The sequence below is a fragment of the Mesoplodon bidens genome, assembly GCF_964165515.1.
Source record: "Mesoplodon bidens genome assembly, chromosome: 10".
NCBI lineage: Eukaryota > Metazoa > Chordata > Mammalia > Artiodactyla > Ziphiidae > Mesoplodon > Mesoplodon bidens.
In genome coordinates this window covers 3390408-3418159 of record NC_138172.1, presented here as the reverse complement: position 1 = coordinate 3418159, position 27752 = coordinate 3390408, and the positions used below count along the sequence as shown (strand labels likewise).

At 55.1% G+C, this 27752-nt stretch overlaps 1 protein-coding gene across 2 annotated transcripts in view; it reads right to left on the bottom strand.

Annotated features, from left to right (window-relative positions):
* Positions 1 to 4766, bottom strand: part of SLC6A6 (solute carrier family 6 member 6) — an 80919-nt gene extending 76153 nt beyond the window's left edge. Inside the window, exon 1 of one of the 2 annotated variants that reach the window (XM_081245403.1) lies at positions 4484 to 4766. The gene's annotated coding sequence lies outside the window, so the exon portion shown is untranslated. The remainder of the gene's footprint in view (positions 1 to 4483) is intronic. The other variant, XM_081245404.1, reaches the window with a different exon arrangement.
* Positions 4767 to 27752: the final 22986 nt, after the last annotated feature.

Here is a 27752-nt window from a genome sequence, read left to right as displayed (position 1 = left end):
TCTACCCTACGCCCCAGCAGTTCTACTCCTAGAGAAATGAAAATATACGCCCACAAAGAGACTTGTACACGAAGGCTCATAGAAGCTTCATTCATAATCACCCCAAACTGGAAACAAGCCAAATGTCCATGCACAGGAGAGTGGATAAACACAGTGTGAGGCATCCATATGATGGTTTACTCCTCAGCAATAAAAGGACTGAACTACTGATATACTCAACAGCATGAATGTATATTAAAATCATCAAGCAGAAAGAAGCCAGACACGAAAGAGTATATACCATACAAATCCATCCAGTTCTAGGCTTGGCAAAACTAATGGTGATAGAAATCAGAAACTGGTTGCCTCTGGGAGCGGAAGGGCACAAGTCAACTTTCCAGGGGAGCTGGAAATTTTCTATATCTTGATCTGGATGGTGGTTACACGGGTGTATCAAGACTCAACAAACTGTAACAGAATCTTTGCATTTCACTGAATGCAAATTATATCTCAATTTTCATATTCACATTTCTGACAGTCACAGTCGAAAACTTTTAAACATACAGATTCCTAGGCTCCACCCCCTGGGGATTCAGATTCCATATGTCCAGGCCTGGGAACCTGAATGTGTACAAAGTCACTCAGGTAATTCTGATGCCTGACTAGAGTTAAGGCGACCTGCCCCTCCCCCCACACCCCCTCCCCCTTTGATTGTTTTGGGTGATTTGTTGTTGCTATGTTGGTTTTTAGAAAGAGAAGAGCAATTTCCATTCTCTCTGCCTTCTCCCCACCACCCCTAATCCCTGCCCCTCAGCTTAGGTTTCCAAAAGGAAACTCTGAGCAGGTGAGGCGGGCAGGGAAACCCCAAAAGAAGCCTTGTCCAGGACAGACGTAATTCACCCAAGGCGCCAGGGCTGTGTGCTCCGGGGAGGTCAGAGGCACAGTTAATGGCCTGTGTACTTGTTAGACAGCATGTCCAGGCCTTCACCCCATGTTTACAAAAAGAGCTCAGGGCAAGATTCGCTGGCATGGAAAATGCTTTGTGCCCTGACTAGCAGTGGCCCGGCCACCTTCAGTCCTGGACCTCAGCCTAATTCCTCACTCACCATGAGGGTCTCCCGGGTTTAACTGGCTTCGACACTGCTGTCCCCAAACCCAGCCTGATGCTATTTCTATCTCTGCTGCCTTCAGAATAAAGCCTAGCCCCATTTACCCAGCGCTCAAGGCCCGCCACACCTGGCTCTTATTCCTCTCTCCCGCTGGGTCCCTGTGAGGCTTGTTCTACAAACACGCTTGGCTATTTCATGCCCTGTCCCTTTACACCTCTTATGCCCCCTTCCCGGAATGCCAGCCCACCCTGTTCCTCTGCCCACAGAAGCTGCCAGCTCCAGCATCACCTCCTCTAAGAAGCTGAAATGCCTCCTGCCTGTGACCCTACCATCTAGGCACGCTCAGCACGGGCACCCAGGCGCAGCACGGGCACAGCGGCTGCCGCGCTGCCCATCTCCCTCTGGGCTATGAGATCCTCGAAAGCCAATATTCTACCCCAAACCCAGTGCCTGGCCAGAACTGAGAGCAGCAAAGAAACAAGAGCCCCCATTCACACTTGAAGGCCACCCGGGGCATTGCCACACCCACGGCTCCTCCCCAGAACCCGTAAAGTCAAGCAAACGCTTTGGCCAAGATAAGTCGGCCAACGTGGACATTGGAGACGGGGACTGCAACGCGGGACTGCATTCTTCGGAGATGCAGCCCTGAAGAATCCGACCCTCACTTATGACCTTCGCCAGAAGTTGGGGGGCGGGGGTCAGCCCACACCTGGCGGGTGGCCCTGGGGTTCCAAGGCCAGCCCGAATTCCCACCCAGACCCCTTCCAGCTGTGACCAGGCTGCATCCCAGGTGTTCCTTGTCATTTATTTTTCACCTCTTTCCTATACACAGGAATGTGTTGAATGACTCACAAGTGTCTTATCATTTCGGGACCTTTGGAAAGACTTCCAGATAAAGTCTCACAGGCTCCCAAATCCTTTGACAAGCCGATAGGCTGATAGGTGATAGAAAACACCATCCCCAGAGCCCACACTGCCTCGTGGGGGGCTGACACTTGAGTAGGAAGGGTGGCAGGGCTCCCTGAGAGGCACAGAGAAGGGAGAATGAGTAACCAGGGCTGGAATCCAGGTGCCAGTGGGGCCCATGCCCTCACCCTCCAACCCTGAAGACCCGGAGCCTTTGTCCCTTGTTCTCCCAAGGTTCTGGCCCCATTTCAACTCCCCGGGACATCAGGGATTAAAGCCCCACAGAGCCCAAACTCGCGGCTGGCCCAGGGAAGGCCTTTGAAGCCCAATCCTGCTGCTGTCCAAACAAGGCAAAGTCCTCTGGGCGGCTCTCAGTTTGCCCATCTGTAAAAGGGGCACTACCCGCTCGCTAGGGCCTCCCAACTCCACAAAGCAGATGGGACCGGATCTCCGCAGGATGTGATGGGAGGGAAAGGGCAGGAGAGGTGACTGTGGCTGCGCCACAGGTCGGTACAAGGACATCCCCGAAGCACAAGAGCTCGAGAGCGAGCCTTGGCCCTTGCCACATACCACAGTGACCTAGGACCTCGTGACACCCTCTAATCGGCAGCTCCGAAGCCGAGCCCGGCTTTACAGCTTACCACAGGCTTATTCTGCCTCATCTCCCTCAATCCCCTCAAGGACGCAGTGAGGCCGGCTTTGGCGTCCTTGCTGCCCACACAGCGACGCTGAGGTTCAAAGCGGCTGAGGGAATCACCCAAGGTCGCCTGCTGACTAAGACAGAGGCACAGTACTTGGACTCAGCTCCCTGGGGAAGAGCTCCTGCCTTTCATTCTCAGCTTACCCCATAACCACTTTACTCCACCCATTTTACAGATGAGGAAACAGAGGACAAAAAAAGTTTGCCCAAGGTCAACAGGGGGCTGAGCCAGGCCCAAGACCTCTAGCCAGTCCCCCACTCCTACGCTATGGTGGGTTCTCAGCCACTGCCCTCGGGCCCCCTCCAAACGCCCCCAAAACCATCCTGATGAAATTCCTCCCCCCACTCCGCCCCCACACCACACCTCCCTTGTGCCCACCCCACACTCCCCGGATGACTCCCTGGTCGAGAGGGAGGCAGGCGGTTGCTAAGCGCTCACCCGCTCTTTCTCATAAAAATAAACTCCTTCTGGCTGGGAGACTCTGGATGAGATCCCCTCCTTTCCAGCCAAGAAAAAATTAAAAAGAAATCTTAAAAAGATCTCCCCCATGACATTTATTTGAACATCAGCGGTGCCAAAGCATGGGCCAATTCACCCAAGTCCAAATGGAGCCACGTGCCTCTTAACCTCAGCCCCAAGACCCTCTGTTCAAGCGTCCGGGCGGTTACTGAGCTGATTTATTTCTCCAGGCAGGAAATGGGGGTCCAGGCTGCCTCCCAAGCTTTTGGGGCTGGTCTTGGGGGAGGCCAGGATCTGGCAGAGGCTGGGCAGTGACCAAAATAGCCAGGCCGGTGGCCCTGCCCAGCACACACCTCCCTCTGAGTGCCAGGGAGGGTAGCCCAGAGGTCCCCCTCCGGTCCAGGACGAAACCTCAGCGGTTGGAGGATGAAATCCCTGAGATCTTCTCTCTGGCTTTCCTAGTGGGAGGGGGACCAGAACCTCCAGCTCAAAAGAGGAACCCCCAGAAGGAAGGGAAAGGTCTAGAGATGGATGTGTCCTGCTCTCCCTGCCCGCTGTCCACTTGGCTCCCAGCTGTCCCTCGGGGCCTGGATCCTGCCACTGAAGGCTGCTGGACGTTGGCACTGCCACCTGCACGCTGCACACAGGCGGCACCCTTGGAGCCATGCCGCCCTATCACCTCTACCCACTCAGCGCCTGCTCTGGAGAACCATCTCTGGCTGTGTGGCCCTCTAGGCACCGGGGACACTCCCTCGGGTACAGTCGAAGGCACATGAGTGTCCGAAACCAGGGACCCAGAGACAGAGCCACACTCTGGGACACACACGTGCGCAGCCAGGCACTCGGAGATACAGTCACACACACACACAGGTTCACACAGACACACTCCAGGACACACAAGAGCAAACATCTGAAGACACAGCCACACAGGTATCACACACTAGAACACACACATGCACAGCCCAGGTCACAGAACAGCAGGCACACATTGGGACACACAAGTGCATGCTGCTGGGAACATGGAGAAACAGCCACCCTCAGAAACACACAGACACACACGGAGATACATGCAGACCCCCAGTGAGATCGAGACACCAAAAGAGACACACACAAACACACACACCTAGCTCCTGCACGAGAAGCCCGAGCCCCTTCGCCCGGGAAACAATAACAGCCCCGCAGCGGGACTGAGAGGGCGACCCTCCGTCCCCCGCTGGGTGGTGAAAGGGGCGCCGGAACGGGGTCCCTGGGCGGGGAGGAGGTCGTGGCTAGCTGGGGCGCGGGAATGGGGAGGGGGCTCCGCGCGCCCGGCTCCCTCTCCCTCGGTACCTGGGGCGGCCGCGGCGCTGCACTCGGCTGCAGTCGGTTCCGCTCACCGAGGGCTGCCAGCCGGCTCGATCTCTGGCCCGCGGGGTCCGCGCTCGGCGCTCCCTCTAGTCTGGGCTCGGCCTCAGAGCTCGCGGTCCTCGGGACTCGGCGCCGGCCAGCGAGCGGTGCTGCAGCCAGGACCCGAAGCTCGGCGCTGGCGGCGGCGCGGAGGAAGCGGTAATTTATAAGCGGCTTCTTCCTGACCTCGCGTGTCTGTTGTCTGAGCAGGCAGCTCTCAGCATCACCCATCCTGCTGGGTGGAAAAATACCAGCTTGGCCGGGGCGGGGGCGGGGCCGAGGCGGGGCCGGGGCGCCAGCCCCGCCCCACACACGGACACACACATACACACACACACGCACGCACGCACACACACCGCACACGCACGCGCGCTCGGGCTCGGACACAAAGAGCCCGGGCTCGCCGAGCGCGCGTGCACACACCCTCCTACGGCGGGCGAGCACTCGGTCCCCTGCCTCCCCCTTAGCGCGTTCTTTACTCCAAACCCTGGAGACAAGGAGTGAGTGCAGCGCGTCCTCAGCCCCCTCCTGTCTTCCGATTAGGAATGAGAGAGCCCACGACGCCTACTCGCTCCCTCCCAACACGAGCCACCAAGCTCACCACTTGTCACCCACCTGGCTCATGGGGTGGGGCCAGGGCTCCTTGAGTGGTGAGGTCTGAAGCACTCCACTGCGTCTTCCTGGGCGGCATCCAGGTTCTCTGAGCCTCTGTATGCACCCCCCAACCCCCCCCCCCAAAACCAGGCACAGCCACTCCACCCTCCCGCCTCCCCCAGGCCGGAGGGTGACCTGAGAAAGTGATGTGAAACCACCCCGGCTTCTTGGCTTTGCCCTGGCTGGCTGACCTTGGGGGACTACTCAGGCTCTCTTCCTTACCTCAGTTTCCTCATCTGTAAAATGGAAATATGTATAATGGAATTTATCTTCTCTGGCTTCTATGAAGACACAAGGTTAACAGTGCAAAGAGCTCAGAAGAGCTCCCGGCACAGAAGTGCCAAGTGAGTGTCTATTTTTAAATGAAAATGGGGAATGTGGGACTTCCCTGGTGGCACAGTGGTTAAGAATCCGCCTGCCAATGCAGGGGACACGGGTTCGAGCCCTGGTCCGGGAAGATCCCACATACTACGGTGCAACTGAGCCCGTGTGTCACAACTACTGAGCCTATGCTCTGGAGCCCGCGAGCCACAGTTACCGAGCCCAAGTGCCACAACTACTGAAGCCCGCGCGCCTAGAGCCGGAGCTCCGCAACAAGAGAAGCCACCACAGTGAGAAGCCCGTGCACCGCAATGAAGTGTAGCCCCCGCTTGTCGCAACTAGAGAAAGCCCGCGCGCAGCAAGGAAGACCCAACGCAGCCAAAAATAAATAAATAAAAATTTTTAAAAATGGGGAATGTGCCATTATTCTTGTCCTTATTTGCATGAGCAGGTCCTCAGAGACCACGTTCCACATCCACGCCCTGGCCAGGCCTGAGGGAAGTGCTGTGTGACTTCCACCATGCCCTTCCCCTCTCTGAGCCCAGTGCTGGTCTCTCACTTTCTCTCACTCCGTCTCTGCACCTGGGAGGCTGTGTGCAGAGAACCTTTTAGATTGAGGTTGAAAGAACAAATACCAAACAGGCCCCATAGGGAGCCATCCCCGTTGCCAGACCTGGCCCCGCCTGTATCCACCTCCTGAAAGTGCTGTGTAACACCCTCTTTGGAGCGGCCCCAGAAGGCACCCAGGGATGCGAGGAGCAGGATTTCGGGAGTGACCCTTCATCTCTCCCTGGTTTCCTCACTGAGGCTCCTGATCTCTGGCTCCATCTTGACTTTCTAGAGGCTGCCCTCATGGCAGCTCCAGCTAAGCCAGACACTGGCACATACCCTCCTGCACCTTTCTCCAGAGCCTTCCCTGCCCTTCTCTGCTGGCCCAGGTGCCCCTTCCTCCAGGAAGCACCGACAGACCAGCAGTGCCTCTAGCACCCCAGCCACTCTGGGTGGCATCTACTCGGGGCACCTCAGCTCTCTCCTTTGAGTTCAGAGTACCTGTCCCCCCTTTTATAGGTGAGGAAACCAAAGCTGGAGATAGAGCAACTGAGTCCCCACACCTGTCCCCTTCTCCTGATGTGCGTGAGGCTCCCCCGTGAGCTGAAGGAGCAGACGGCAAGCAAAAACTCCCCAGACCCCCCGTGTGTCACTGCACACAGTGCAGAGTGGCACGTCACAGTGCAGGGAAGTGACCCTGGCGTTGAGGTTTGAACCACGAGGAGGCTGTGACTAAGCCAGAGGGTTGAGGGGAAGGGAGAGGGAGCGTGTTCCAGGCAGAGGAATCTGCTGTGCGTAGGCCTGCTGGCAGGAGTGAGAGGCCCTAAGCAAAGGTAACGTGGGCCTGAGGGCCGCAGGGAGTGAGCAAGGGCAGTGGAGGCCACTGGACCTGTGATGGGGAGCGGCATGTCCACGGCTGCCATTTGGAAAGGCCTGTTGGATCGGCTAACCTCCAGGTGGGGCGGTGCAGTGCAGACGCTATCGGTGCAGGACCACGGACGAGGCCCTTTCAACCACCTGCCTTCTTCCTCTAGACCATCAACTCCACGAGGGACAGGACCTTGTCCTTGTGCCTCCATCGAGACCTGGGCCTGGCACACAGCAGGTACTCAACAAATATTCGTTGCATTTATTTTATTTATTTTTTATTTATTTATTTATTCCAGTACGCGGGCCTCTCACTGTTGTGGCCTCTCCGGTTGCGGAGCACAGGCTCCGGACGCGCAGGCTCAGCGGCCATGGCTCACGGACCCAGCCGCTCCGCGGCATGTGGGATCCTCCAGGACCGGGGCACGAACCCACGTCCCCTGCATCGGCAGGCGGACTCTCAACCACTGCGCCACCAGGGAAGCCCCATTGCATTTATTTTAACGAACACTCGTATGGCACTTAGCTACATGCCGGGCGCTGTACAATGCATTTAAATATCTTAACCTGCCGAATCCTTGCAACCACCCTGTGAGGTTGGTACTATTAATCTCCCCCATTTTACAGAAAGGAAAACTGAGCCACAAAGAAATTAAGTAACTTGCCCAAGGTCACTCAGCAGGCCATCTAGTTCCAGAGGCCACACTCAACTGAAGGGATTCTGGGGCCTTTAGTGGTTGCCAGACCGCAACCCAACCCCAGAGGGCAGGAGAGGGAGAGGAGGAGGAGGAAAGGCACCAGGAAATGCTCCAACCTCCACCCCAAGGCGAAGCAGCAAGAGGCAGAGAAGGGCCGGGTGAGGTGGGGAGAGCCAGCATGGAGGCCAGAGACCCCCAGGTTCCAGCCCCCTTCTGCTGGCACTTGGGCTTGCATGCCCGCTCTCTGGGCCTCAGTTTCCTCATCCATATTAGGAGTTCATAGTTTGGCCTCATTGAGCCATCGTGACAAGAGGTCTCAGACTTGCCGGGGCTGGTGCTTCTGCACTGAATCCGGCTTCCAGATGTACTTTCTTTGGCCTCCACTGTGCTTTAAAATATTTTGAGTTAATTGCCGTGAATGAAAGTTTGGAAGGGTTGACATTTTACAAACTTGAATGTCTGCTTTCTCTGGAAAAGGCGGCAAGATGGAGCCACCTCAGAGCACTTACCTACTGTCACTTGGAGCTGAGAGGCATCAACCACCCCCTCACATGGGGATGTGGCTCCCCAGAGGCCAGTCCCCACCCGGCCAGTTCCCTGCAAAGGGCTGAGTGTGAGACCTGGGTGTCCTTTGTGCACGGCCCTGTCCCCCCTGCCAGGGTGGGGTGTCTGAAGCTCCAGGACAAGGCTGTGAGCACCAAGGAAGTGAACATGTTGGCAGGAGGAGGGACCTTCAAGGAAACCCAGGCAGAGGTTTCCTTCAGAAGCCACATCCTGGCCTGAAATTCCGTGGGGACTAACTCCTCCCATTCCAAGAACAGAAATCAATTGCGGGGAAAGCTCACGGAAGGCCCTGGACTCAAAGGCAGTGAATGAAATTTTGAAAAGGCTGCTTGATGATGCTTTTCTCAGCAGCTGGCAATAATAACATAAAATCGATCCAGGGCTTTGAACAAAACCCTTCGTCCCTTGCCGGGGAATAGTCCGTCTCATCCATCTATCAGGCGACCAACAAGAGTTGCTGAAATACTGCTAGGGTCCAGCCATGCTGGGCCATCTGGCCACTGCAGGGAGGCCCTGGCACCAGCCCTGCCGAGGGTCGTCTGGCCGGCCTCCCTGCCTCTCAGAACCTCATTCCCTGAAGAGGGAAGGGATGGTGATGGAGTGGCCGAGTGGTCCCCATCCTGGTCACTTTCTCCTGGGCACGGCCGTGTCCACATCTCTGGATGTGGACGGACAGATGGTGGCACCATAGAGGCCTTATCGGCACATCTAGCCTCAGGAATCTGCTTCCCGCCCACCCACCCTCCTCCTATCTGCTGCCAAATCCCAGCTTCATCTCTCAGGGGCTGTGTGACCCAGAGGGAATTGTGTAACCTCTCTGTGCCTCAGTTTCCCCATTTGTAAAACCAGACTGGTCAGAACCCCTATGCCATGTTGCTGTGGGGAGTAAGTGGAGGTTCACACAGAGCACTGCACACAGTCTAGCCTTTGGTTAACCAGGCGCTTGCCCACCCTCCCGCCTGCGTGTCTTGGGCTTTTCTACCTCCCGGCCTTCACCCACGCCTTTCCCTGCCCCATGCTGTTCCTTCCCCCAAAGCACTTTGCCCACTGCCCTCCAGCAGCCTGGATCTCAGCCCGACTGGGAGCACCCAGTAGGCAGGGGTCCCTGGTAGTGCCCAGCACAAGGCCGGAGCACAGAGGATCCCAGGAAGCCCTTGCCTGGATGTGGTCTGTGGGTGGCAGGCCTCCAGGGCGCCCTTCCCTCTCTCCCTTGGTGGGAACAGCAAATCTGCCCCAGGGAAGGGGACAGTGCAGGAGACAAACCTGTGGGGAGGGAACACGTGCGCCTGTGTATTCACTCACCACGGAGCTTAGCTGTCCAGGTCCTCAGCTCCCCAGGCCAGGCCACCCTCATCTCCCTCTGGTGACTGCAGGCCTCCTCCCTGTGTCCCCTCCCACCCGGCCCATCTCCACTCGGCAGCTGCAGGGATCCAGGACTCTCCTCCATGGCTGGTGAGGCAGGAATGGCACAGAGACTGCAGAAAACAGTTCAGCCATTTCTCATAATGTTAAACATCCACCTAAACGATCTGCCAGCGATTCTATGCCTCGGCACTGACCGAAGAGAAATGAAAACAGACGCCCACGCAGGGCTGTCCAAGCATGTGAATGGCAGCGTTATTCCTAAGAGCCCAAAGACGGAACATCCAGAGGAGGACTATGCAAAACAGACAGACAGATGGAGGGCTCCTGAGATGCCCCACACCAGGGCTGATCGCCGAAACACCAGGCACCACAGACCACCGTTTAAATGGCCATTGATATGGACTCTAAATCAGGAGTGCGAATCTATGGTCTTGGAAATAGGAGCAGTGGTTGCCCCTGGGGTGGCAGAGGGGCTGGCTGGAAGGACCACCTTCTGGGTTGGAATGGTGCCATCTCCTGATCTAGTGAAGCCCCCTCAGGTGTGTACATCTGCAAACACCCATACACGTTAGATCTGAACGTATCACTCAATGCGATGAATACCTCAGTAAAAATCAAACGGAAGAGCCCCAGAGCCCCTGAGTTCTTCCTGCTTTGAAGCAGCCCACGCACTGCCCGCTGGCCCCATGCCCACACTCCTCACAGCCTCTGAGAGCCGCCCCCCGGCTCTGTCACTCACCTCTTCCTCCCCTCCAGCCACACACACAGCCCTTCAGGCTTCCCTCAAACCCCAGACTCCACTCAGGGTCTTTGCCGGCTGCTCCCCCTCCCGGAATACTTTCCCCCCAGCCCTTCCCGGGCTGGCTCCTTCCCATCATTTAGGCCAATGTCTCCTCCCTGGTTATATTTTCACCCTGACTCAGAGAACCATGTCAATGTACCTTGATCGCTTTTATGTCCACCTGTCCATAACTGCTTCCACATCTGGGCTGCCTGCTTCGCACGGCAGGGCTGAGTTACCTGGTTCCCAGGGTCTAGAGCAGTGCCTGGCCCTTGGTAGGTGCCCCCAGACCTCTGCTGAATGAATGAATGGGACCGTAGCCGCCTACAGATGCCTCGCCACCCCTGTGCTGGGTACCCCCTCCTACACACTCAGGTCCACAAACTGTAAAACTAACCGTTTGTGTAGCTGGGGTTAAAGCCCCTCCCTCCCCCATCTTCAAGACTGTGCATTCAACCCCATGTGGAAGCCCCTCCCCGGAGAGAGCTGGATCCAAGCACCGAGGGATCTTTAAAGGCTCTGTAGCCCTGAGGGCCTCTGCTTCTCAGTGCCTTGGTCTCCCCATCTGTGGCCTGAATGGCTAGCCAAGGTGACCTAGGTCAGACCCTCAACTGCGAAGTGCATACAGTCTCCTGGGCACGGGTTCACAGGCAGATTCGATGGCACCGTCCGGCATGGGGCCTGACGTTCTGAATTTCTGATGTGCTCAGATGCCCCTGCTCCCCAGACCACGCTTTGAGTCATAAGAGTACAGAGGGGAGGCTCTCAAAGTGTGGCCCCCAGACCAGCAGCAGTGCCTGGGAACCTGTGAGGAACGCCCAGTCCCAGGCCCCGCCCGGCCCTCCGGAATCTGGAATTCTGGGTCAGGGCCAGCAATCGCGTCTCCCCAGCCCTCTGACGGGCACTGCCGAGAGCAGCATTGGTTCTCAACCTCGGTGCACATCCCCATCCCCATCACCTGGGAAGCTTAAAAAAATCTTTCTATCTGGGTCCTACCCTCCCTCCAAAATCCTAATTTAATAGGAAATGAGGCTTTTTTTTTTTTTTTTTTTAAATGACGTTCTCCAGGCAATCTGAATGTCTCGTCAGAGTGGAGGATCCTTGACCCAGAGGGTGCTGGGTTTCTGGGAGCATCACCGTCTCCCAGACATACCCAGGCAGGCCTAATTCCTCTGCATTCCTGCCTAGGCCTCTCGCTGGCTGCCTTCTTATATTTGGTTATTTTTCCCTCCCTCCCCAAACACAACAATTCAAAATATTCCCAGCTCCCAGACAATAAACAAAGCTGAGGAGGCAAGCTCCCTGACTGTTTTGTTCCCACTTATGGCCTGATCCAAGACTGGCCTGATTGGGCCCTCAGGACTGGTCATCTGAGCCAGACAGGGTGGGCCCCTGGCATGCCAGCCGCCCCAGCTCCACTCCTGGAATCCCAGAATCTGTCAGCTCTAGGCGACCCCAGGCGCCCTCCGTGGCCACTTCTCTGGGGAAATGGAGGCTCAGAAAGGACAAGTGATTTGTCCCAGGACACACAGCAGTGCCGAGAAGGCCCCTCTTCTCTGTGATTTCTGGCTGTAGGGCAGATGTGTGGGATCTAGGGGTCAGAGAGACGTGTGTTCGGTTCTAGGCTCTGCCCCTTACCAGCTGTGACCTTAGGCAAGGGACCAGTCCCTAACTGAACCTCAGTTTGTCCAGCTGTAAAATGAGGATGGCACTAGAGCCCCTTCCAGGGGCTCTGTGAAGGTCAGGGCTTGTACAAGGTGAGTGCTTGAAGTGATTCCATCATTCTGATTATTTTTGCCAAGTTGACAAGGCCAGCTGGCATGAGCAAGTGAGAAGACCATGTGCAGGGCGGTGGGAAAGGGGGGATAGGACGTTATCTGTCAAATCTCAGATGCCTGACCCGGGGTAAGAGGCTCGTTTTAGAGGATGGGAAGGGAAGAGACAGGCCTAGGTCTAGATTACCAAGGGGGATCCTAGTCAGGCCCTGGGGTAGGAGAGAAGCCAATGCGCTTCCTGTGCAAGTGGGGAGACCGAGGCAGTGAAGGAGGAGGTGGCTGCCACCGGGGCCCTGAACCTGGTCTCCAGGGATGTTATCATCGCTTGTGCTTAGACGCTATTTGCTGTTTTTAAGCCCGGTCTTCTCCACTTGTGTATAGAAAGCCTTGGGCCCAGCACATTCCTTTATTTGACAAATGCATTGTCCTCTATGGGTCGGGAGTTGAGAAAACAGAGATGACACCAGGCCATTCCTCAAGCTGGTGGGGTGGCCCCCAGGCTTCAAAGAGACCCACATGTAACTGTTTTGATATTGACAAATTACACATCAAGCTACTGCGCTCTTAACTAGAAGCTATCCTGCTCTCTCACCTTGGCAGGTGTATTTTCATGGCGAGCCAGGGGCCAGGTTTGAATGAAAATGTCTCAGTCTCCTTGGAGTTCTATACCTCAAGTGGGGGCAAGGGAGAACCCGTCCTCCGCCTGTGGCCATGGCTGGTGGCCCCCCTCACCCCTCTCCTGCCACCCCTGGCTCCGCCCTCACCCTTGAGCAGCTTTGCACACTCACCTATATGGACAACCCGGCCTCCCATTCCAGCTCAGCCGCACCCGCACTCCCTCGCGGAGCCCCGCTCATCCACCCTTGGGCCTGGTGCACACCGTGGACCTCTCCACCCTCAGGTGGATGGATGGGGGAGGGGCTGACAGTGGAGCACTCAGGGCTGGGGTACTGTAGCGTGCCGGCTCTGTATGTACACCTCCCTTTGACCCTGCAGAACCCTCATTCTGGGGGAAGGTGTGCAGCAGGGGAGGATCCCAGAGAGGTCCTCTGAGGTGTGTGCCCCTCTGTCTGGGGCAGTAACAGTATGGCCTGCACACAGTTGATGGGAAGATGAAATGGGTTAATGCAGGAACAGGACTCGGCCCATAAAGAGGCACAGTTAGCGTTATGGCTGGTGATGTTGAAAACTCCCATGGCAGTTGAGGTTTGGCAGAGAAACCAGGAGCTTGCATCCTGGAAGGTGGAGAAAATCAGTGTTTATTGAGCTTCTGCCATGTGCCAGGCGCTGAGTCAAACGCTCATAGACATGACCTCAGAGGAAGAGACCCATTTCACAGATGAGGAAACTGAGGCTCAGAGATGATGAGCCACTCACCCAAGGCCACACAGGGAGCTGTGATTTGAACTCAAGTGTATCAGATTCTACTTTCTAAGCCTTGCTCCTTCACAGGGGCCATAGCAGGCAATGGAAGCTAAGAGATGAAGAGAGAGAAGCAGAGGGAGAGGGAAGAGGGTGGCCACCTGGTCAGAGGAGGGGGAAGGAGATGCCTGGTTTGGGGATGGGCCCCATGACCTCCATTGTTTAGCATGTGACTATATGTAACAGGACAAGGATGGCTGCCTGCATCGACGCTGATTTTCGATACAGACAGTCTAATGAAGCAAGAAGTAAAAAAATCTTGTGATCATCACTTGAATTACAACCCTCGGTGTGAGCCAAGTTTTGCTCAGGTCCAACTGCCTTGAAGCATAGTAATAATTCTGCATGGCCTTCACTTGGCTACAACTGCTATGGGATTAGGACACACAGGCTGTGCTTGGCCTTCAGAGCTTATTGCCCCTACTCTGCGTCCCTGTGCTTGGTCCATGGCCACCCGAGCATGACCCGGGGCTGCTGGATGGGACCAAGAAGTCTCTCACATGTAATTTCCTGGAAAGCACATAGGAGTTCGGTTCAAATCCAACCTTGGCCACCAACACTGTGTGACCTTGGACAAATCACTGAAGCTTTCTGGGCCTCAATTTCCTCAAACATAAGAGGAGGATGGGCTTGGTGGGGGATGGCCACCCTGAAATCCTAATCATTGGACACATCTCAGGATGAGACATTTTCGGGTAATAAGGGAGTTTTCTCTCTTCAATTCTCATTTTCTCCCTCTGATACATGGCGAGGTCTCTGCTGGGGGCTTGTGTGTCTTCAGTGCCCTCTGTCAACTGTTCATCTTCTTTTCCAACAAAGACATCCCCAGATCAGAGCCGTCAGGCAACTTCCTCCAGCTAGATTAGCCAGTTTTCATTGTCTTTACTTTTAAGGCACCTACTGTTTATGGAAAGGATCGTGGGCTTCCATTTCTAGCAGTGATGGGAGATTTACTTTTTAGCAAAATGTGTGCTCTTTAGCAAAATGTGTTGTTTAAAAATGAGTCTGTTTGAAGGAAAAACATTAAATGAGTAATGATTTAGGAGGTATATTAATTTCCTAAGGTTGCCGTAACAAAGTACCACAAACTGGATGGCTTAAAAACCACTAAAATGTTTTCTTTCACATTTCTGGAGGCCAGAAGTCTGAGATCAAGGTGTCAGCAGGGCTGTGCTCCCTCTGAGGCTCTGGGCAGAAGCCTTCCTTGCCACTTCCTAGCTTCTGGCTGTTCCCATCAATCTTTGCTGTTTCTTGGTTTGCTGCTGTATTGCTCCCACCTCTGCTTCGGGGGTCACCTGGCCTTCTTTCCATGTGTCTCTGAGTTCACGTGGCCACCTTCCTCTGCAGCCAAATATCCCTCTTCTTCTTTCTATTTTTTTTTAATGTATTTATTTATTTATTTAGCCTGCACCGGGTCTTAGTTGCAGCATGCAGGCTTCTTAGTTGTGGCATGCGGGACCTTTAGTTGCAGCATGCGTGTGAGACCTACTTCCTTGACCAGGTATGGAACCGGGCCCCCTGCATTGGGAGTGTGGCGTCTTACCCACTGGACCACCAGGGAAGTCCCCAAATTTCCCTCTTCTTATAAGGACCCTGGTCACATTGGATAAAGGCCACCCTAATGTCCTCATCTTAAACTTGATGACATCTGCACAGACTCTACTTCTGAATAAGGTCCTGGGGGTTAGGATTTCAACATATCTTTTTTGGGGGACACAGTTCAACCCATAAGTGAGTTGTAGCAAAAGAAAAACTTGTAAAGGGAGACCTACTTGACAAAGATTTGGGGGACTCTGCCCAGGACAAAGGAGCACAGGAAAGGGAGCCAGGGGGCCAGGGTCCTGCCCCAGCCCTGCCCTCGTGACTAGGGGCACCTTGGGCAATCCCATCATACCTCTCTGAGCCTTGGTTCCCTGGGGTTTTCAAACTGGGTTCCTCAGAGTCCCAAGGGGACCTGGGGAGGGTTGGTGGCGAAGGTCAAAGGGGGCAGGACCCCAGATCGCCTACATCACCATCACTTTCCTCCAACCATTACAGGGACAGTGGCAAAATATTTTGTTTGACAAAAAGCCACCAAAATAACTTAAAAACGTTTAAAACCCATTGGGTTATCGGATTGTGGGACGCCTCCCAGCCCAACACATGCGGATTTGATTTGATTTGGTTTTTTAATACATTTATTTATTTACTTATTTTTGGCTGCGCTGGGTCTTCGTTGCTGCGCGCGGGCTTTCTCTAGTTGAGGCGAGCGGGGGCTACTCTTTGTTGCGGTGTGCGGGCTTCTCATTGTGGTGGCTTCTCTTGTTGCGGAGCACGGGCTCTAGGCACGTGGGCTTCAGTAGTTGTGGCATGTGGGCTCAGTAGTTGCGGCTCGCGGGCTCTAGGGCGCAGGCTCAGTAGTTGTGGCACACGGGCTTAGTTGCTCCGCGGCATGTGGGATCTTCCCGGACCGGGGCTCGAACCCCTGTTCCCTGCGTTGGCAGGCGGATTCTTAACCACTGTGCCACCAGGGAAGTCCCCACGTGCTGATTTTAATTTATTCCCCTCCCCTGGCCTTGCTGCTCCCTTTTATCTGGGAAGAAAGAGCCTCTTTGCACAGATTTCGCCCTCAGGAAGGTCCCGGTCTCAAATCTCCCCCACGAACCCCACCAAAAGAAGAACCCAAGGAGGCAGCTCGCCCTTCCTCCAGCCCACCCGGGACCTATCCGTTCCCTTAACTTGCTGTTGAGTGCCTTCCTGCCTTGAGGAGCTGGTGCCCACTGTCCCCTCTGCTGGGAACCTTCTTCCTCCCCTTTCTTACCCACTCAGTTTGCTCAACCTTGGTCCTGCCCTCGGAGAAGTATTCCCTGACCCTCCTAAACCAGTGAAGCCCCTTCCCTGTTTTATAATCTCTAGAATACGGTTCATCCCTGCCTATGCATCAGACTCGCCTTGGAAGCGTTTTTTAAATGCTGTTCCCCGGGACCCACTTCCTGAAACTTGATTCCTTTGGTCTGGTGTCAGGTGCAAGAATCTGCATTTTAACCTGCTCCCCACCTCATTCTAATATGCAGCCAAGACTGAGGACTGCTGAGTAATAATTACGATGATCCAAAGAATCCCTTACCTGTGCTTCTCATAGCCAACAATTTGTTGAAAAATGAAATTGAAGAAAAAAAACTGATTTAGTGGGAAAACTTGAAATTCTATGAAGCTATCTGGAAACTTGAGCCCAGATGCCTTTAATAGTCAAGCTCCACCATAGACAAATCAGTGTGATGGATGGGGGCTGCTCTAGCCCCGAGGGGTGACGTGTACTATGTGGTATATGCATCACATCGCTTTTCTAATCCCCAGTCACATTGGGACTCGGGCCTTGGAGAGAGGACTGAGGGCCCTAGGCTATAGTTGGTGATGGCTACCATTTCTGGACAATGTTGCATCTGCCCAGCCCAGAGAGAAGCACTTTATGTGCTTGTCTTCCTGAATCTTTGTCACCTTCCTGTGAGGAAAGCATCATCTTCAATCCCATTTTACAGAGGAGGAAACTGAGGCCCAGAGAGAGCAGTACTTGCCCAAGGCCTGACCCTTACTGGGAAGCAGGAAGGCTGGGCTCTACACAGGCAGGCTCCAAAGCCTCATTTTTCTCAGCCTTGGCCCTTAGGACACCCACAGGGGAAACACCAAGGGCTCTTGTCAGTGGCACCTGTGTGCCCTGCTAGTCTGGGCAGGAACCATGGCTGGTCATCGGATGCCTGGGCCTGGCACATGCTGGCTACTCAGATTCCCAGTGGGCTGGGCCAGCAAGGCTGGAGCCAGGCAGTCGGGTGGGGAGGCCACTGTGCTCCCCTCCCTTGGAGGGAGGCCTGCACTTGGAGCGGTGCCCTGCTGCTTTGGCCACCCTTCAAACCTCAGGACGGATTTAGTGTCCTTAATCCTCCTCTTGAGTCAAGCGCCTGCTTGTCACCGGCCTGCCTGGGACCCCTCTGAACAGCCTCTTCGGTGAGGCCTGCCTTTCCGAGCTCAAAGGCCCACAGGTCTGTGTCTGTGGGAGGGTCAGTGGGCTGGAGTCCACCCGGCTGTTTTGTCACTACCAGCCTCCTTTGTAAAATGAAGACTGTCTCTGCAGCACATAGGAAGATGACCTTGATGCTTTGTAGTCTTCCCCATTAAGAGGTGGGGTCTGGGCTTCCCTGGTGGCACAGTGGTTGAGAGTCCGCCTGCTGATGCAGGGGACGCGGGTTCGTGCCTCGGTCCGGGAAGATCCCACATGCTGCGGAGCGGCTGGGCCCGTGAGCCATGGCCGCTGAGCCTGCGCGTCCGGAGCCTGTGCCCCGCAACGGGAGAGGCCACAACAGTGAGAGGCCCGGTTACCGCAAAAAAAAAAAAAGAGGTGGGGTCTGCTGCTACCGCCGTGATTCGGGGCTGTCCTGTGACTTGCTCAGGCTAATAGAATGCAGCGGGAGTGACGATGTGCCGGCTTCAAGTCTGGGCCATGAGAGGCCTTGCAGCTTCTGCTCTTGCTGTCTCAGAACCTTTCCCTGCCACGTGAAAAAGCCCAGCTAGCCCACTGGTGGATGAGAGACCATGTGCGGAAGCCCACCAGCTGACCATAGACTCAGGCCAGCAGAGAACCACCCAGCTGAGCCAAGCCCAAACTGCTAACCCATGGAATTGTGAGCCAAATAAGTCGCTACTATTTTAAGCCACTTAGTTTCCACATGTTTGTTACTCAGCTAGAGCTAACTAATACCTCCTCTTCCAATCCTCTCTGGCTGGGAAGGAGTAAGGAACACTTTGGACAGTGCCAGCCACAGAGAGGATGCCCACTAAGTGCTGGTCTTCTCCTACTCCTGCGTCAAAGGTGAAAGAAAGAAGGTGAGGCCTCTTGTGGGGTTGGTGAGTTTTACCACCAATTTTATCTCACCTGAGATTGGTTCCCTTCTCCATGTCTTAGTTATAGAGGGTCTCCTGTTGGTGGCTTGGGGTTAGGTACCCTTCATGTCCTCCTTGACTAGTGTCTTAGAATCCATGGGAACACCCAAGAGAGAGCATGTTGAGAGAGAAGGGAACCCCAGCCTTGAAGGAGTGGACTTCAGAAGAGGAGCTCATAAAGGGGCCTGAAGACGAGTGGCGGGGGTTGAGGGAAGAGGGCATGTCCTGGGAGCCCAGCGAAGAGCATGGGAATCATGAAGGAGGAGGAGGGGTTAACCGAGTCAGTGGAAGAGGATTGACAGTGACAACTGGATGTGTCCACCTGGAGGCCAGCCATCAATGGCCCTAGAGATGGGATTCTGTGGAGTGCAGGAGACGGAAGTCTGAGCACAGTGGCTCAGGGAGGGAGCTGGTGAGCAAGGGAAGGCATGCAGTGTGGACGTATTATGTTCCCAAATATTCTTATGTATGCATTTCTTCAGTTCTATTAGGAGCACCTCCTATGCCCCGACGGTCTGGGGGATACAGAAGTAAACAGTACAGTCTACATCTTCAAGAAACACGAGATCCATGAGGAGACACAGAGACCATGGACGAATGAATAAATGAACCAATGAATGAGTGAAATCTTCTTGGGTAAATGCCCCCAAGGGCTAGCCTTTCGCCCCAGCAAAGCACTGGGGCCCAGCACGCAGGCTCTCAGGTAGGACAGCCCCAGCTCTCATACGTCCAAGCTGTGTGACCTTGGGCAAATGACCTCACCTCTCTGAGCTAAGGCCTCTTCCCCTGTGCAGTGGAGCTGTGGTAGCTTTAGGCTCTTTGATGAGAAGGAGCAGGGGGACCTTGAGGAGGGAGGGCTCAGTGATCAGCATGTGGGTGGGAGAGGCTCCCCTTGGCTGGCGGATCCCCCAGGGAGCTGTGAGTTTGATATTTTTGTTTTCGTGAAACACACCTGACCAGGTGAATGCCTGTTTTTTTTTTAAGAAGGGGAAAAGAAAATGGGGGAAGAGTTGTCTGTGGAGTAGAGGAAGGAAGGTGAGGGGCAGGAGGGACACGGGACAGGGTAATGGTGGCGGGAAGGCTCCTGAGCCCTGCCCGAGTGCAGCTCTTATTCTCAGCTCTCCGACCGCGTTAGTTCATTTAATCCTCACGGAAGCCCAGTGAGGCAGGTGCTGTGATCATCTGCACTTTGCCAAGAGGGGAATGAAGCAATCCACCCCATGTGACTGAACCTGGGAGGAGAGCAGGACTGGAATCCTGGCGGCCTGATTCCAGAGCGATCAGGGAAGGGGGTGGCTGTCTGAGCAGACAGAGCCTGGGATGAGGAGCTCGCAGCCTTGGGTTGGGGCCCGGAACTGCCACAGACTTGCTGTGGGACCCTGGCCCTCTTCGGACCTTGGTTGCCCTACCTGTGCCAGAAAGGGGCTAAGCCCAGCCATCTTGAATTCCTAGAGGGTCCTCTCTCTTGGCCTCTTCCTGATCTTCACGGGGGCTTAAATGCCCCACCCAGTCAGCCCCCTGTCAGTCCCTGTCCCCAGGCCATGGGGATGCAATGCCCAAGGCCTGTCCCTGACTCAGGCCCTGCTTCCTGCCCGGCCTCTGCCAGAACCCTCCTCACTGGCTCACTTCCACTTGAGCCCCTAGGGAAAAGCCAACTCACATGTCACTCTCTTGCTAAAGAACCTTCAGTGGCTCCCTATTGCCCTTCGAATGATCAAATCCCTCAGCCCAGCCCTCAAGTTCTCATAAGCCTACCTCTCCACCAGGACTGCCAGCTGCCTCCCCTAAACTCTTCTGACCAGCCACATGAAAGGATTCTCTTTCCTTTAGGCTTTTTTTTTTTTTTTTTTTTTTTTTTTGCAGTATGCAGGCCTCTCACTGTTGTGGCCTCTCCCGTTGCAGAGCACAGGCTCCGGACGCGCAGGCTCAGCGGCCATGGCTCACAGGTCCAGCCGCTCTGCGGCATGTGGGATCTTCCCAGACCGGGGCACGAACCCGCGTCCCCCGCATCGGCAGGCGGACTCTCAACCACTGCGCCACCAGGGAAGCCCTCCTTTAGGCTTTTCCCACTGTTATGCCTTTGCTTGAGCAGCCCCTCTGTGGGTCCACCCTCCTATTCCCCAGGCCAAGCAGAGGGCTCCTCCTGAATTACGGGACAGAGCTTGGTAATTTGTCTGACCATTGTGCATTTTGCACAATTACTCCTGAGCTCCTTGAGGCTGGGGGCAGAGTCTGGCCCTCTTTGTACCCCCTGCACCCCTGCACCTCCTCCCCAGGCTCACGGGGAGGATGGAACAGTGATGGGCTCTCAGCCCAAGAAGCCACAGGAGATAAGCCTCAGTGGAGTCCCAGTGTCCTAACAGGGGACTATCAGGCAGCGGAGACTTAGCATCTAGGCCTAAGGGGCCTCCAAACCTGAGCGAACCTGAGAAGCCGGCAAGCCCCCCCATCCTGCACCCAAAGCATCTCAGAAGATGCCGGCCAGAGGCTTACCTGAGGCCGTTGTTGCCAATGGTGGTTCTGCTGCGAAGAGCTGTACCCTGTGCCAATTTCCATGACTGACAGGACTGCATCAGTCAGCAGTGGAAGGAACTCCTCAGCTCACTGCCGACTCCAGGTACTTCTTCCAAGTGGGAGGTTTCCTGGAGACCAAAATTGCTGTGCCCCGGGGTTGGCAGGAGGCGCCTGGCACCGAGCCTGTCTTCTTGGCCTCCAGGAGGCTCAGATCCCTCTGCCTGGCCAGAGGGCAGAGGCACTGTCAGAAGGGAGCCGGGGCTGGGAGATGAGGCTTGGACAGAGGCAGGGATGGGGGACCTGAGAGGTGGCCCAGAGGTGGGCTGGAGGTGGGTGAGGTCATCAGAGGCCACTGCAGGTCCCTTGAGCTGGGCTGGCCTGACTCAGTGGGGCTGCAGGCAGGCGGTCACATGGCAGCTGGGGCAAAGGCCCCGATTTCCAGGACACCGCGGCCAGGCCCCTTCCCTAGCTGTGTGTGGTGGATGAGGTTTTTCAAATAACACGACCCTCACAGGGGGCTGCAGGAATTCAGTGCGACGAGAAGCAAGCGCAGTTCTCAGTACAGGGCCCAGGGCAGGGGAGGCCCCCATGAGCAGGCGCCGTTAGAACTTCAGTCCTCGTGAGAGCCCCACAAGGTGGGGGCACTGCAGATGCCACTTCACAGATGAGGCCTAATCCCCCGGAAGTCGAGACTTTCTCCCCAAAGCAGTGGCCCCCGACTGTCCTCTCCACGTGCGCAGCTCTGTGCCAGCCTCCTCCACAGTCTCCTAGCCTCCATCTCACCCCTCCAGTCCTCCTCTCTCAGCTCGCTCTGCAAGGCTCAGCCCCCAGAACCTTCGGTGGCTCCCCGCTACCTGCAGAACAGAGAACAGCCCCTCCTTTGGTGCTCCAGGAGGCCTTGACATCTGGCCACACCCTCCTCCCAGCTCTCCCCCTCCGTGGTGCCCAGATGTGCCCTGTGCTCTGCCCCTCCTTGCCCTGGTCACTCTGTTCTCTTCATCGGACACTTTGTCCAGTCCCTGCTGAACCCCCTCCATTCTCCAGGCACCATCGAGGGCCACCCCCTCCGGGAAGCCTGCTGCATTTCCCAGTCCCAAGGAACCCCCAGCTCCTGGACATCCGTGACATTTTTCCCACCCTGCCCTTGCAACTTCTGTACTTACAGGGGATTTGGAGTTGGACCAGCCAAGTCTAAGTAAGTAATTCTGCCTCTCTGATCCTCCACTTGCCCATCTGTAAAATGGGACTTGAGACTACCAGCTGCTCCCTTGGCCTGTTGGAAGAATGAAAAGAAGGCCCAGATGCAAAATGAGCTTTGTCATCTGCAAGTTCCAGACATGTGGGAGAACCACCCTGGCGTGGTCTCCCCAGTAGCCACCCCCTGTGGCCAAGAGGACTCTGCTTTAGAGGGAGGGAGCACCAGCCTTCCCATTGCCCATGGCCAGTGACAGGTCTGGGGTGGATGTGCCACCAGGTTCTGGCCAATAAAACGTAAGAGAGAGTCTGCTGAGGGGCTTTTGGGAAAGGTTTTCCTCGTGGAGAGAAGAGGACACCTCACTGTTCAGGGGAGGAAGTTGTTGCCCCGTCTCTCCCAGCTGAGGGCACTTGGTAACCGGGCTGGAGCCGTCATCCGTGTCCATGAGGGAAGGTGTCTCTGACAAGCTGAGGAAGGTGTCATCACCGAGGGTGGGACGTCAGAAAGTGCTGGGGTCCCTGGGACAGCACTGAGCTACTGAGTCCCCCTGGGATCAGAGCTGAGACCTGAGTGACAAGAGCCAGCCGTGTGGTAATTGAGGGGAAGGGTGTTGCAGGCACAGGGAACAGCCAGTGCAAAGGCCCAGGCAGGAAGGAGCTTCGTGTATTCTGGACCAGTGTGTGTGCGTGTGTGCATATGTGCATGTGTGTGAACGTGTGCATGCGCTTGTGCATGTGCTTGTGCGTGTGTGTGTGCGTGTGCGTGTGTGGCTGGAGCAGGGAAAGTGAGGGGGAGAGTGACAGGGGATGAGATCAGGGATGGCAGGGGCAGGATGACACAGGACCACACAGGCCACAGACAGATCTTTCGATTTTATTCATTGTATCCCAACTTTTATTATAAAAATGTCCTAACATTTGAAACATTTGAAAGAATATAGAATAAACACTCATATATTCCACCTAGGTTCAACCACTAGGTTGTTTTTTTATATATATATTTATTTATTTTGGCTGCACTGGGTCTTAGTCGCAGCATGCAAACGCTTAGTTGAGGCTTACATGCAGGATCTAGTTCCCCGACCAGGGATAGAAACCCGGGCTCCCTGCACTGGGAGCGCAGAGCCTTACCCACTGGACCACCAGGGACGTCCCACAACCACTGTTAATGTCTTGGCATATTTGCCTTATCTTCACATAGGTGTGCTATTTTTCCTTCTTTCTTTCTTTCTTTCTTTCTTTCTTTCTTTCTTTCTTTCTTTCTTTCTTTCTTTCTTTCTTTCTCTTTCTTTCTTCCTTTCTTCCTTTCTTCCTTTCTTCCTTTCTTCCTTTCTTCCTTTCTTCCTTTCTTCCTTTCTTTCTTCCTTTCTTTCTTCCTTTCTTTCTTCCTTTCTTTCTTTCTTTCTTTCTTTCTTTCTTTCTCTCTCTCTCTCTCTCTCTCTCTCTTTCTTTCTTTCTTTCTTTCTTTCTTTCTTTCTCTCTCTCTCCCCCTCCCTCTCTCTCTCTCTCTCTCTCTTTCTTTCTTTCTTTCTTTTTTTTGGCTTGCAGGGTCTTAGTTGTCCAAGCAGGGACTGAACCCGGGCCACAGCAGTGAATGCCAGGAATTCTAACCACTAGGCCACCGGGGAACTTGCCTGCCTGCTGCCCGCCTGCCACCCGCCTGCCGCCCGCCACACACACACTTTCATTTTCCCCTTAGCATTTGAAGAAAACTTGAGAACTTTATGCCTACTGACTCCTGAATACTTGATCATATGTCTCCTAAGAGCGAGGACATTCCTCTGCATAAGTACATCACCATTATTACTAGAGAAAATTAAAATGATTCTCTAATTCTCAATCCATACTCAAGTTGACCCTGAATGTCTCATGTGGCTGGGTCATCCCTCCTTCCTTCTTTTCGTTCCTGGACCCAGGATCTGATGAAGGATTACATGTCGCACTTGACGACTATGCCAAATTCTTTTAAGCTAGAACAGTCTCCCACCTGTTTCCCCTGACACTGACTTTGTAAAAAGTTTATTCATTCAATTGCCTTATTAAATTGAGGTTTGTCACACATTCAGTGAACAGATCTTCAGGATGCAGCTTGGTGAATCTGTACACATACCATCACCACCCAGATCAAGATAGAGAACATTCCCACCCTCCCAGAAGGTTCCCTTCACTCTTCCAGGTGATCCCCACCCCGCCCAAGGAAGCCAAGGATCCATCCATTGCCGCAGGCCAGTTCGGGTGTCCTGGAGCTCTGTGGACACGGGGCCAGACAGCGTTCTCGGGCAGGGCTGCTTCTGCTCAGCCTGACACCCGCGGGAAGCGCCAGGATGCAGGAGCCTCAGCTCCGGGCGGAACACACTTTACACACTTTCCTGTTGTCCTGTCGGGGGGCGTTTGGGGTGTGTCTGGCGACACTGAGTATGGGGTCCAGGACAGCTGTGGTGTCTACCGTTTTCCTCGCGGTGTCACCTAATGTGTCGTGAAGTCGTATGAAGCAAAACACATCGAATTCACCAAGTCAAGATTTTGCAGGTAGGGCTGTGCCCCAAGTACCACATCCCACCCAGAGATGCCCAGGATGGCAGGTGGTCCCACCGTCTGTGATCTCAGGTGGGTCAGGTAGTGGCCCCAGAGCTTTCCACCGTTGAGGTAAGTTTTCGTTTTTCTGTCAGGGTCAGTGGAGGGTTTTGAGCAGGAGAGTGACGGGGTCTAATTTACGTTTGTAAAGACCACGTTGAGTTCCATTTGGAGGAGAAGAGGCTGCAGGGGGCTAGGACAGAGCATGGAGACAAGTGGGGGGGCTACTGCAACAGTCCAGGCGAGTGAGCAGTGCTACAGTGGTGGTAGTGGAGGGGACGGTTGTGCCTGCAGCCCCTGCATGGACTGGGCCCTCCTTCAACGTCGGCTGGTCCGGGCTGAGCTTCCAGAGGGCAGAGACTCACACACCTCTGCGTGACCAGCACCCATTGCCCAGCTTGGGGCCTGGCAGAGAGGACATCCTAGTCATACCTGGGTGTGCCTGAATTCGGGGAAACTGTGACTTTTTGTTTTTAAGATTTTTTTTGATGTGGACTATTTTTTTTAATTAATTAATTTATTTTTTGGCTGTGTTGGGTCTTCTTTTCTGTGGGAGGGCTTTCTCTAGTTGCGGCAAGCGGGGGCCACTCTTCATCGCGGTGCGCGGGTCTCCCACTATCGCGGCCTCTCTTGTTGCGGAACACAGGCTCCAGACGCGCACGCTCAGTAGTTGTGGCTCACGGGCAAGTTGCTCCGCGGCATGTGGGATCCTCCCAGACCAGGGCTCAGACCCGTGTCCCCTGCATTGGCAGGCAGATTCTCAACCACTGCGCCACCAGGGAAGCCCAATGTGGACTATTTTTAAAGTCTAATATAAAGTCTAATATAGTTCCATGTTTTGGTTTTTTGGCTGTGAGGCATGTGGGATCTTAGCTCCCCGACCAGGGATCCAACCCGCACCCCCTGCATCGGAAGGCAAAGTCTTAACCACTGGACTGCCAGGGAAGTCCCGACTTTGGGGGTTTGATGCTGCAAAAAAACAAAAACAAAAAACCCCAAAAGACAGAAGAAGAGTCTGACCTGGTTACCCAGCAGGCCTTGCAGCAGTTCTGATTAATAAGACCCTCAGTCCTCCACCCCGGACACCAGGGAGGCCTCTGCTTTTGAGGAGCTCCATTCACATTGCCCCAGAGGGACAAACAGTGTTGACAACAGTCAGACCTGTCTCCTGGCGACAGAAAGTTCCCAGCTAAGGCCTGGGACAGAGAGCTCTGCCGGCCTCCTCAGGCCTCAGGCTCATGCCTCCCCACCGTGGTCCAGGGTGGGAGGGTCAGGCCCCTGCCTGTCATCTGTACCTGGCAAGTCGTCTCCCAGTGCCCTGGGAGCAGCTCCTGCATGAATCCTTCTGGCCCAATGTTGCCTGTGTCAGTTACCCATCACTGTGTAACACGTTACCCCGAACAACAAACATTGGTTACAGCTTGTGTTTTCTGGGGGCCAGGAATTCAGAAGTGGCTTAGCTGGGTGCTCTGGTCTAGCGGGGTGTCTCTCATGAGATCGCTGTCATCAGAAGGCTTGACTGGGCCTGGAGGCCCTGCTTTCCCAGTGGCCGACTCACAGGGCCAGCTGTCGGTGCTGGCTGCTGGTGGGAGGCCTCGGGCCCTCTGCAAGGGCTGCTGCCCTCATGGCAGCTGCCTCCCCCCGAGTAGGACGGAAGCTGCAACGCTGTGTGACTCAACCACAGAAGTCACATACCGTCATTTCTGCAATATCCTATGGGTTACACAGCCCTGTCCGGTGGGAGGGGCTGCACAAGGGTGTGACTATCAGGAGAGAATCTCTGGGACCCACCTTGGAGGCACGTGGGCAGTCGATGGCAAGTAACAGGGAAAAACTTCTGTCTATTTGCCCACCCTCCAGTCATCCGGTGTGCCAGGCCCTGTGCTAGGCCTTGGTGTGCAGGGGTGAGGTAAGCAGAGAAAGAACTCCATCCATTCAGAGAGTTCACTAGGTAGGCAAGCCCTGTGAGCCACGCAGGATGAATAAGCTGCGCAACCTGGACAGAGCCTCCTTAGCCAGGGCCTCACACACCAGCCAAGGCCTCACATACACGGCTGATGTGTCAGGAGTACTGGGACAAAGGGCAAAAGGACCTAGGAGAGAGAGAAAGCTCCCGGCCCTGCAATCAGGGAAGGCCCCAGGAGGAGGTGGCGTTTGAGCTGGTGTGGACGTCCAGGAGAACTAGGCAGGTGGGGGACAATGTCACACAGGGGTCAGGGCAGATGGGGGGCTCAAGCCCACGCCTCCTGAGACACACTCCCCAACTCCTACTTGACACAAAGCAATTGTTCATGCACTGTGTTGTGTGCCATGGCCTGAGCTGGACACTGGGATCCAGCAGTGGATGAAACAGCCCTCACAGTGTTTCAAAGTATGGTCCTGTGTCAGGGACAGGGTCTGGAGCTGGCTTTGAGATGATTACTAGTAGTAAAAGTAGCTCTATTCCGGTCAAGCAATGTCCACCCATCATCTGATTGCAGTGGGCACGATCATATCCCCATTTGACAGATGAGGAAACCAAGGCTCATGGCTGGAAGGACTGGCCAAGGACACGGAACAAGGCCTACTCCCAGGCCTTGTAAGTGCGTGCCTGGGGCCCAGACAGATGCGGGTGCAGCAGCCGGTGGCCTGGCTTTCTGGGATGCGCTGGGCTACAGGTGCTGCCCCTCCTACACCACGAGCAGGAGATCCCTGCAGGCCCAGGGCTTCATGACGTGGGAGGAGGGCGGTATGGAGTCGTGTGGCTCAGCCTCTGTGGTCAAGGTCAACCTTATGACCAATTAGTGGGGCCCGTGAGTCACATGGGGAGGGATTTTTGGGGATTGCAGTGGAGCAAAATGTCCCTGGGACTGACCTCCTTCCACAGGGAGAGCTGCAGAGGCCCTGGGCTACTGGGGGGCTCCTGGGGGGCTGCCCCAGCTTCAGAGCCCCAAGTTCAGAGCCCCGCACAGATTCCCCCCTCTTCCACCCCCCTACACTTGCACAGACCACAGTGGTTAAGGCCATCACGGCTGAATGAG